This window comes from Phyllostomus discolor, chromosome 2 (genome assembly GCF_004126475.2).
Source record: "Phyllostomus discolor isolate MPI-MPIP mPhyDis1 chromosome 2, mPhyDis1.pri.v3, whole genome shotgun sequence".
Classification (NCBI taxonomy): Eukaryota; Metazoa; Chordata; class Mammalia; order Chiroptera; family Phyllostomidae; genus Phyllostomus; species Phyllostomus discolor.
Window position 1 is genome coordinate 100928877 of NC_040904.2, and position 12156 is coordinate 100941032.

Consider the following 12156-nt stretch of genomic DNA (forward strand, 5'->3'; position numbering starts at 1 on the left):
ATAAATAACTATTTTTTATTTTATTTTTTTAAAGATTTATTTATTTTTAGAGAGAGGGGAAGGGAGGGAGAAAGGGAGAGAAACAGCAATGTGTGGTTGCCTCTCACGTGGCCCCCTGGGGACCTGGCCTGCAACCCAGGTGTGTGTCCTGACTGGGAATCGAACCCAAAATGCTTTGGTTCTCAGCCCATGCTCAACCCACAGAGCTATACCAACAGGGCTAAACAAACTATTTTTAAAATAATTGCGTGGTGTACAGCATAGTGCCAGGAGTCACAAAAATATAAAAAGAAATATAAAGTATGTTTCTAACCGCAGAGAACTTAATACAAAATAATGGGAAAATCAAGAAAATAACTGAAAGATAGTACATGCCTGTGTGTACATCCATTTGCTTGGGAATTTAAATCACATTTTCCCACAGAAACAACACAGAAAATGGTGAGACGTCCAGGTCCCTCTTCAAACTTATTTAATGGTTATTTGGTTGAGCCTCAGTTTTCCTTATTATCAAAATGGTTCTCAACCAGTTTGACATAAAGCTGGAAAAAGCATATGCAAATTATAACTTTATAATTAGAAAATAACAACTTATTTTTCATGACACAAAAACCTACCATTTTCATTAAATAAATTTAGAGTACATGGCAGCTATAATTATATACAGTTACTCTGTATTAAGTACTGCTCCAATTGCTTTATGTATAACTTACTTGTCATCATTATTTTACTCATTTTATTATTAAAAACAACCCCAAGGAGGAGGTTCAATCAACACACCCAGTATAAAGATGAGTAAACTAAGACATGTCAAGGTCAAATACTTTGCCTAGTCACAGAACTCAGCAAAGCTTCTTGGCTGATGTAGATACACAAAAGATACTCTGTCTTCTGAGCAACCTCATCACCCAGCATTTGTTACTGCAGCTAAAAATAAGGTTGGAGGCATGAGGACACTTACAGTTCCATAAGCACTTTTTTGAGGGCTATATCAACTAAAATGAAAGGATTCAGAATAGTATAGCTCCAAAGAATTCCATATTGCTTATATGATAGACAAGCTCACACAAGGGCCAAGGATATACAAAGTATGTCCAGAAGGTATCCAGCCATGCAATATGAAAAATAGAGACATTTATTGAAGATACAAGAGACTATAAACATTGTACATAGGACAATGATGCCTCAGTCCCCTTCAAAGTAGGCACCTTGGGACCTCACACAGTTCTCCCAATCAGCATCAGCTGCCCTGTCGTATTTTCCTGGATCTCATCAATGGTCTGAAATCTCCTCCCCTTTCAAAGGTGACTTTACTTTTGGGAAAAGTCAGAAGTCACAGGGCACCAAATCTGGGCTGTGGGAGAGTGGTGTTTAGTCACCTGGTTAACTTGATGTTTCACCAAAAATCTCTGCACAAGATATAATGCATGAGCAGGCGTGTTGTCATGATAAAGCTGCCAATCACCACTTGCCCATAGCTGCAGCCTTCTGAATCCTCCAAATAGTTTTGGCAGAGGAATGTTCAAGCTTAATGCAAAAGATAATGCAGATTTGTTGCTCTATGCACTCAGTCGTTTTAAATGCAATGGCCATACAGTACACATGCTCACTCACTGGTGTATACCATACCCACTGACTAATACAGTAAAGCCGCCATTGTTCACACATGCACATTCTAGTCCTCTCTCCTTGGCTGCCAGGTTACATCAATGTGGTGCAAACCCATCTTATTATCTTAACAATGGCTGGACTTTTTATGGACAGACCTCGTTATGTACATGGATATTCACTAGAGCAGGGTCTGTGATGGTCAATAACTGGAAGCAATTTAAATGTCCATTAATAGAGGACAGGTTAAATACATTTTGATATTTCTACAAGGGAATGCTATGTAGCCTTCTTAAAAAATGATGTGGTTTTATACTTACAGATATGAAAGAATACCTAACATATAGTATCGAGTGGCACAGAAAGGTGTAAAATAGCATGTGTTTTATGATTCCACTTGTGGAGATAAAAAGGAGAGGGAAATATATATATGTGTGTGTGCTTGAATATGATCAGAAGGCTTCTTAGGAAAAAAAATTATTTACAGTGCTTACTTCTGGAAGGTGGGAAATGGGGAAAAGAGTAGATAGACTTTTGTTTTTATATTATACTCTTTTGTATTAAATTTCATTTTACCAGCCCTGGCTGGCGTAGCTCAGTGGATTGAGCACGGGCTGGGAACCAAAGTATCCCAGGTTCGATTCCCAGCCAGGGTACATTCCTGGGTTGCAGGCCATAACTCCCAGGAACCGCACATTGATGTTTCTCTCTCTCTCTCTCTAGCTCCCTCCCTTCCCTCTCTAAAAATAAATAAATAAAATCTTAAAAAAAAAAAACAAAAAAACCCTGAACTATTAAAAAAAAAATTTCATTTTACCAAAAGCACACATTGCAGATTTTAAAAAGGCTTATTAAAAATAGAGTATTCAAGAGCCTAAACTCCACTTACATAGCAGCTCCTACCAATAAAGTAGTATGTAATGATCAGTGGCAAGACAGTTCCCAAATAATTTATTCCTACTGAGTTAACCTAAGTTGTTTATGAATGGTTTATTTTTAATAAAGAAGAGTAAAACCTACATCCTTCTAATCAATCCATTAATGCAAAGGAGAAGAAAGGCATTTAAGAATCAAGCAGAAGGAAAAAATAATTGTCTCCAACAGATGAATATTTTTAGGAGAATCTGCATTCCAGAACAATGGAGGGCCTCAAAAAATATTTTAAAAAGGAAATCCCCTCAGTCTGAAAGTCCTTAAAGATGCAGACAGCCTTCTTGAAAAGTAAGGAAACACCTTTATATGGACTCCATATTGATTTGGGAGCATCCCAGGGAGTAAGAGTTGTTTTTCAGCCTTTAAAAAGTATGCTTTTGCATATTTTATATTTACAGTGCCATTTATCCATTACCTACAATTAAAGACACATTATTTTGAGAATGCTTATTTTAAATGTTCTACTGATAAAGGTTGCAATAAAAATGTTTGGAAATTATTGACATAGACAAACAAATTTAATGCAGCAAAGAGAAAAGCATTTAATGGTCATTCGTTCCACAGCCCAGGGATGAAAAATCAAAGATGTGAAACAGTGTACAATGCCTGTAATTTTTTAGTTCTCTTCAACTTTTTCCTATATCTATTCCATGACCAAATCCTGCCATTTTCCAAAAGAGCATTTCCTGGTTTTGACCATTCACAATCATGGAACCATCCAAATTTAACTTACTTCCTGCTTTGGGAAAGGCCTTCAGCTTCTCTGTACAGAGTTCTCCACTGTCATCTTGCAGACTATAAGATTCTTTAAAAGCTCTGAGAGTGTCCAACCATTTTCGTAAGTGCAAGTATTTACCTAGTGGTGTTAGATATCTGTTCCACTCTTAAACTGTCCACTCCACACAGACCAACTGGAGCTCTTTTAATAAATCAAAGATAGTCCACACTTGTCAAGGGGCTCATCCCCCTCTTTCACACTACCATCACTCACGTTATGCAGAATAAATATCCTCCACACCACCATATCAAGTTCTTTTGTCTGCAGTACCTCCAGTACTCTTTCCAGGAGTCCCTTTCACTCTAACAGCCGGCCCACCTCTGATTCCTGGGATTTTAGGCTTGGTGGACTTGCAATAATCATCCCTGTCTCCGAATCTCTCCAGCAACTCCTAGTCAGGACTGTCTCACGGGCCCCCGTTTACGTTCGTGTCTCCAAAGTTTCTGTGATCTCCGCCCTCAAGACCTTTGATTTGTTTGGGTCCTGCCTCCCCTTCCAGACACTGTCTGTTTAGGGCTTGAGCGCAGAGCCGTAAGGTTCTCTCCGACGTCAGCCACTGCGTACTTAGGCTGGCCTCAACAAGCCCTTCAGGAAGCCAGGCCACGCAGGCAAGACTGACTCGAGCACTTTTCTCGGTCGCTCCAGGCAGAGAAAGGTCCTGGAGGAGAAGCCCTCTGGCCGGGCCAGTAGGCGTGTGGGCGACTAGAACTAGGCCTGGTAGGTGAAGGGAGGCGAGTGAAGGGCCAGATCTTGGACTGAGTCAAAGAGGCCGGGCAGGCAGGGGACCCGAGTGTGGCTGCTTCGGCAGCCGTGGGCCCTGTAGCTGGGGTTACCGTTAAAAGACAACGTATGGGAGGAGTTGGGGAGCATCCCCCACTCACCTGAAAGAGGCTGACGCCAGTGGCTCCAGCTGCCCCCCTCCCAAATTTAAGCCACGTCAGCCTGGGAATCCCGAACACTACGCCTACCGCCGCCGCGCCCCACCGAAGGACTCAACCACTCGCTGTAGGGCAGGAAGACAGGATTAGGCCAAGGGCCAATCAGGACTTTCGGCAAAGCGTTGCCAGGGAGACCAGGCACGCCTTGTTTGTAACTAACTCATCAACAATGACGGAAACCAATCACCTCCGCAAATGCTCTGCTTCCTCAAAGAAACAGCCAATGGACTTTAAAGAATGGTGGACGGGCAGAGTCAGAAGGGAGCTAGTGTTCCGGAAGAGGATCGGAGTTCAAGCCGGAAGTGTCGGGGTGGGGCGGGGAATAGCGTTTTGGTAAAGGTCAGGTGTTTCCATTGTCAGGTGGTTCGGCCGAATTCCTCGAATTCCTCTGTCTCCTAGGCCGTGACTAACCCAGCTTAGCGCTTAGGCTTTTTGCCAAAACGGCATACTGCGGGCGCCTGTTGCCATTGGGCTTGTGGAAAAAAGCTGTGAGAAGAGTGGGGTTGTGGATTATACTCTTAGAGTCATAAAATATTAGGGCTGGAAAGTAAGTTGTCTAATACTAGCTTTTCATTTTACTGCTGAAAAATGAGAACAAGACCAGAGTGCCTCACCCACAGACAAATGGCGACTTGATGAAACTTGGACGAGAACCTGGTGTCTGTATGAAAGAGGATCAGAGATGTCTCTAAGGACGAGCGAATAGTGAATACTAGGAAAGTACTTCTTTCTTGAAATGATAAAAGCATAGAGAATCTAGGATTCTAGGTTTCAGGGTGGGCGAGAAAGGATGCTGAATGGGTTTATAAAGGCCACATAAAGAATTTTTATGATGGTAGACCAACCTGTTTCTGCATCTTGACTGGTGGAGGATATATGAACCCATAAATGTAGTAAAAATAGAACTAAATACACACACAATCACACACGTACACAAGTACAAGTAAAACGGGCATGTGATGAGACTGAGAGTTGTATCAGTTTCAGTATCCTGGTTGAGAGATATGCACTGTGGTTTGACATGATGTTACCATTGGGGAGAACAGTAAATGGTATACAGATCTCTCCATTACACCTTTACAACTGCAGGTGGACCCACAGTTACTTCTAAATATAAGTTTAATTTGAAAACCAAAAAAAGCAGCGCTTGAGATGCGCTAAAGGTGAGATTTGAAGATTCGGTCCTGGAATGGGAGCAAGTGAGCTGCTATGTCCGTGTTCCTTGTCCAGGAACAAGTCACTGAAATCATGCATGCTCTACTTAAGGCCCCCTAAAGGAAGGGGGGAAAGTAGCCAGGTCCTGTGATTTCAGGCGCTGTCTTGACAGTAAGAATATTAGTTTGAATTTATTGCGGCTTACTGTATGCCAGGCACTCAGCCCACTATATGCATCCTTACCTTCATGCTCAGTAAGGCTTTTGCAAGCTGCCCATCTAAAATTTCAGTCCCCTGCAATTACTGTATACTGTTCTTAGAACTGAAGATAGAGCTGAGATCAAAAGAGGAAAAAAATTCCTGCTTTTTTCTAACTCAATTTAGTGAGGAGAGAGAAAATGAAGACAAATAAATAATATAATACGGCAGATGACAAAATGCTTAGGAAAAAAATTAGCAGAGAAAGGGGTACAGTGCATGCAGGGGGCTGCAATTAAAAAAAAAAAAAAAAAACAGACCAGGCCTGATGACTTTTGTTTTATTCTCTTGTAATCAAAACTTGGAATGTGTGGGCAGCCCTTCCAGAGCCTGACATGAGCCAGGACTTGGAAGGTCTTCTCCAGGCTCTCCAAGAGCTTCTAGTTGAGGTCAATAAACAAAGGGAATGTTGCTGAATAGGAACTGCAGCTGCTTAGGGCTGAGGCACCCAGCTGACTGCATCAACAGCTGAAAATGCTCCCTGATGATACGCAGACCTCGTATGTAGCTGGTCTCTCAGTGTTATATTTAAATAGGCATTAAGTATAATCCTTATTAATCAGGGTTTCTCTAGGCGTGAAGAAAAGTCTAAATTATGAGATTTGGATTTTGTATGAAAATGTTTGTGTATATTTCCCCTGCAGAGCTCTGGCTTCTTATCAGTTATATTCCCCTTCATCAACAAAAACCCCAGAAGAATCCAAAGTATACTAAACACCCCATACTCAAAGCCTAAGAAAAGATTATGCTTCTAAAATACCTAGCCCCCATAGATAGTGAGTCATGGGTGTTTCTTCTGGAAGTGCAGAGATACCTGATCATATCTTGTTGCTCATTTTCTCATTTTTCAAGTAGAGCTTGCCGACAGAATATTCCTGTAGTAAATGGGAACTTGTGTCATACCTGTGCTGTGGCCAGAGGGACTGCTGTTCTGAATTGTTTGGGCTCTCTTCTGATGTCCTAGGAGGCCAATAGACATGAGGTAGATTTCAGACTATTTGTTTCCATGTAACAGTTGGTAGTCATCCTTCATACCGATTGACACCTAGAAATAGATGTCAGAGGAGACCTCCTACAGGAATTGGGACTTCTGTTCTCTCGACTTTTCTCCTAGGAACATTGACACTGCTGATTAGACACTAGACCCATGGAGAGGCTGAGATGGCTTTACAAAAACTAAGACCAGGCCTGATGACTTTTGTTTCATCCTCTCAGAGTCCTTAAAACTTACCATGTACAGCAATCCTTAATGTGTATTTTTGTGCCTACCTTCAGGCTTCTGGTCTCCTTAGGTCTCTGTATATGGTCTGTCTTTGAGAATGGAAATAATTAAGATTTAGGGATCTATTCTGTCTGCGGTATCTCCTTGCCTCCTGCTGGATAAGCTTTGGGCTGGGGAGGATGGGTGATAGGTTGGATCCTAGAAGGGCTATAAGTGTAGAATAAGTAGTCTTCTCAGAGGCATTAGAGATGCCTGAGGGATGGAGAAGCTTGTTGGTTTCTGCTCCTACTTTGATATTAAGGCCCTATTCTGTCTTTCAGTTCTTGCTAAGAACTGAAAGCAGTAGCAGTTTTTCCTGGCACACGGGAGAACAGAGCTATGAAGGCCAGGCATCCTTGTATGGGAATTGATAAGGGTTCTCTTCCAGCCATGGTCTGGCTGGCAGCTGCTGCTGTTACAGCTAAAGAAGAGAACACTTAGAAACTTCCACTGTGTCTTCAGAGACTAGAAAGGGTAGAGTTTTTTTTTATGCAAAGGCCTGGAATAGGCTTGCCTCCAGGAAAATTGAGGCTTCTTTTAACTTCAAGTCTTCCCCACAGAATCAGCAGACTTTAGGTACTTCATGGAGCATGTGGGGCCAGGCAGAAAACCTTGGAAGCCATTGTAAGCAAAGGGTGGGAATGGCTCAGGCAAGTGGGCTTGTTCTCCATAGGAGATGAAGCCACAGTGTTTTGTAGAAGAAAAGCAGCATTTATGCCACAATAATTCAGATACTATTTTGATATGAATCACTATTGAGCATTTGCAGTACACGAGGAAGTCACAGGGGGAGCAATTATGACTTTCTCATCCTAAGGCACCTAAAGACAAGGGTGTGAAGAATCTTAAACCAAAGAGAAAAAAACTTCTAAGAGGTATAACTGTAAAGCTTATTCAGTGTTCATTCAACAAACACTTATAAGTACAGACTATGTGCCTCACACTGGTGTGGCTAATTTTTATATAGCAGCTAAGAATAAATCCCAGGCTCCTAAGTAAGCTTTGTGATGGGGACTTCTCTAGCCCATCAATTTGAAGAATGTTCTTATGTACCTTAGAGGATGTGGCAGGCCCCTCTTTTGGATAACTTCCAAGTATAAAAGTTCCTAAGGATGCAGCTGTACTAATGTGTTAATATACTGGCACAATGAGAACACTAGAACTCAAATTATATATCAAACTGACATCTCTGATATACTTCATTGGAACTTTCAAGGACTATATCACTAAAGTCTACCCTCAGTAGTATTCCTAGCAAAAGAATAACCAAGATTAACAAAGTCACCCTACCACTGTTGATATAACCAGTAAATTTGAAGATTTTCATATAAGACATACTGTGAAAAAGTCTATGGACTTCCTAATTGCCTGTAGGTGTGTCCTAGGTGTGTCTTGCTCAATAAACTCTCGATTTTTTTCAGAAGTTTTTTAACAAGTTATCTTCTTCATTTACTACTTGAATACTAAGCATGCTATTTAGGAAGGATATTCAACCTAGAGTCAAAACCAAGTTATTGCTGGGTTTTATATAATCAGCAGCAGTTAACAGCCCACCTTCTGATTTCTGAAGTACCGTAAATGCAACACTACCCTCCATCTCCTGCCTCATCCCTCTCAGCCCTGAAGATTATCAACCTTCTCCCAGGATTATCGACCTTCTCTTTCACTTTCCCTACATATACTTTAATTAGGTTGATGGGAAAATAATGCAGACTGATTAATATAAATGATTTAGCTACATAATTTATATACCCACTAATAAAATAGCTTATAAGAGTCCTCTATGGGTACAAGTGTTTAGTCTGTTCCCTGGGACTGTCTTTTCCATTATGATATGAATTCCTCTTTATGCCTGCATCGTGCTGAAGTTTGTACAATCTGGAAAAGAGCAGCTAGGACATTGCCTCATGTTTTCTCTTCTCTATGTCATACTGGAATTGCATGGAGCCAGTATAGGCAATCCACATTTATTACTTTTTGTTTTTATTAATCTTTCTATGCTGCTGATTATACTTATGACTGTATTGCATGATATCCAGAGCACTAACACTGTTTGGATCCCTTAATACTAGGGCAAGCCCACTTTTCCAAGTGTGCTAGAAAAATCCACACTCAACAAGTAGTTACTAAGTACCTCTTCAGGATTAATTGATTGAATAGATATTTTTCATTCCCTCTGCCTTCTCCTTCAGCTGGCCAGTTTATTCTTTGGTTCACTTCCTTGAGAGGCTCTGTCCATCTCCCAGATCAAGTTAGTGAAACATATGTATATATCATTTCCTGAGAAATAACAGTCATGGCACTTTATATCACATGCTTGGTTAATATTTATCTCTTCTATTGGAATGTAAGGTCCATTAACAGAGAGCATCTCCTGCATCTAGCACAGCCTTTTTAAAACATTTTATTTATTTTTAGAGGGGGATGGAGGGAGAAAAAGAAGGAGGACAGAATCATCAATATGAGAAACATTGATTGATTGCCTCTTCAATGTGCCCCAAACCCACAACCCAGACAAATACCTGACGTGGAATTGAACAGGCAACATTTCTCTTTGCAGGATGATGCCCAACCAATTGAGCAACTCCAGTCAGGGGTAGCACATCATCATTTACATTATAAATGCTTCCAGGTGACTTCCGGCCAAGATGAAGGCATAGGTAGACACACTGTGCCTCCTCACACAAACAAAAGAAGGACAATGACAATTTAAAAACAAAAAGGACAACCAGAACTGACAGATATTTGAACTGTATGGAAGTCCAACAACCACGGAATTAAAGAAGAAACTTTCATCCAGATCGATAGGAGGGGTGGAGTCCGGCAGCTGGGTGGAGAGGACTCACAGCAAGGCAGTGGCTGGAGGGCCAGGGTGGTTGAGGCTGCAGCTGGTGGAGTGGTGAGGCAGCAGATGGTGGAGCAGGCGGTCCCACATTTGTGTGCAGATAAACCGGTAGGAATAACTGGGGAGTGAGACAGACCCACAACCCAGGGTTCCAGCCTGGGGAAATAAAGACTCAAACCTCTGACTGAAAACACCTGTGGGGGTTGAGGCGGCAGCAGAAAAAAACTCCCAGCCTCATAGGAGACTTCGTTGGGGAGACCTACAGGGTCCTAGAATGTACACAAGCCCACCCACCCAGAAATCAGCACCAGAAGGAGCCCACTTTACTTGTGGGTAGTGGGGGAAGTGACTGAAATCTGGCAGAGAGTTGAGTAAGCACCATCGTTCCCTCTCGGACCCCTCCCCCACATATGGTGTCACAATGCAGCAACATGGGTTGCCCTACCCTGCTGAACACCCAAGGCTCTGCCCCTTACTAGGTAACAGGCACACCAAGACAAAAAAAAATGGCCCAAATGAAAGAACAGATCAAAGCTCCAGAAAAAATACAACTAAGCAATGAAGAGATAGCCAACCTATCACATGCACAGTTCACAACACTGGTAATCAAGATGCTCACGGAATTGATTGAATTTGGTTGCAAATTAGATGAAAAAATGAAGGCTATACTAACTGAAATAAAGGAAAAATATACAGGGAACCAACAGTGATGGGAAAGAAACTCAGACTCAGATCAACAGTGTGGACCCAAAGAAAGAAAGAAACATCCAATCAAAAAAGAATGAAGAAACAAGAATTCAAAAAAAAAATGAGAGGCTTAGGAACCTCCAGGACATCTTTAAGCATTACAACATCCAAATTATAGGGGTACCAGAAGGAGAAGAAGAAGAGCAACAAATTAAAAACTTACTTGAACAAATAATGAAGGAGAACTTCCCCAATATGGCAAAGAAAATAGACTTTCAGGAAGTCCAAGAACCTCAGAGAATCCCAAAGAAGTTGGACCCAAGGAGGAACACACCAAAGCACATCATCATTACATTACCCAAGATTAAAAATAAGGAGAGAATCTTAGATTCAGCAAGAGAAAAGAAGACAATTACTACAAAGGAGTTCCCATAAGATTGTCAGCTGATTTCTCAAAAGAGACCTTGCAGGCAAAAAGAGGCTGGAATGGAGTATTCCAAGTCATGAAAGGCAAGAACCTACATCCAAGATTGCTCTATGCAGCAAAGCTTTCATTTAGAAGGGCAGATAAAGTGCCTCCCAAATACAGTCGAGTTAAAGAAGTTCATCATCATCAAGCCCTTATTTTATGAAATGTTAAAGGGATTATTTAAGAAAAAGAAGATAAAAAATATGTACAGTAAAATGACAGCAGACTCATGGTTATTAACAACCACACCTAAAATAAAAACAAAAGCAAACTAAGCAAACAACAGAATTGCTTAGAAAGAAACCACAGAGATGGAGAACACAGGAAAGAAACCACAGAGATGGAGAACACATGGAGGGTTGTCAACAGGGGAGTAGGATGAGGGGAGAGGAGGGAAAGGTACAGAGAATAAGTAGCATGAATGGTAGGTAGAAAATAGACAGGGGGAGGGCAAGAATAGTATGGGAAAATATGTAGAAGCCAAAAAACATATGTATGACCCATGAACATGAACTAAAGGGGGGGAATGTGGGTGGGAGGGTGTGAAAGGTGGAGGGAAATAAAGGGAAAATAGGACAACTGTAATAACATAATCAATAGAAATATATAAAATAAATGCTTCTAGATAATCATTGAATGAATAGCTGTATCTTAGTTTAACAGCTCTTGGTCAGATATTGAAAACTTAGTCATTTAAAAGTTATTAAGTGTATAAGATGCATAATGGAGGTATATATATATATTTGGCACCACCTCAGCACTCAATAGGGCTTCCATAAAGGAAATGGGCCATTTTCATGTAGCCAATTAAATACCTACATAAAGCCCAAGTATAAAAAGTGTGAAGTACTGATTAACTAAAATGAATAAGTGGCTTATTTAGAGTTTTGTAGACTTGTATTTAAACTTGGGGGAGTTAGTTAATGTCTCTCATCAACAGTTTACACATTTGTAAACTAGAAATTATAAATGTTCCTATTATAGGGTTGTTGTAAGAATTAAATGAGATAATAACTATAAAATAATTAGCAGAGATGGGCACATATCACACAATAAATTTTAACTATTAGCAGCAGCAGCAGCAGCAGCAGATTCCCAGAATAAGGTGGGATGTTTTGATGAAAGGTCTATGAATACCATATCCTTAGATTTTCAAATAGACTAAGGGAGCAACTATTAAAGATTAATGCTGAAATTATCATCTTAGATCAGCAGTACATGTAT

The 12156-nt window shown here is 40.8% G+C and overlaps 1 protein-coding gene across 7 annotated transcripts in view; it reads right to left on the reverse strand.

Moving 5' to 3' along the window:
• The window catches only part of GOLGB1 (golgin B1), an 83764-nt gene extending 79428 nt beyond the window's left edge, over positions 1 to 4336 (reverse strand). For 6 of the 7 annotated variants that reach the window (XM_036018163.1, XM_036018159.1, XM_028503936.2 and 3 more), the window contains exon 1: positions 4201 to 4332. The gene's annotated coding sequence lies outside the window, so the exon portion shown is untranslated. Of the gene's footprint in view, positions 1 to 4200 lie in introns of all 7 variants that reach the window. The other variant, XM_036018162.1, reaches the window with a different exon arrangement.
• Positions 4337 to 12156: the final 7820 nt, after the last annotated feature.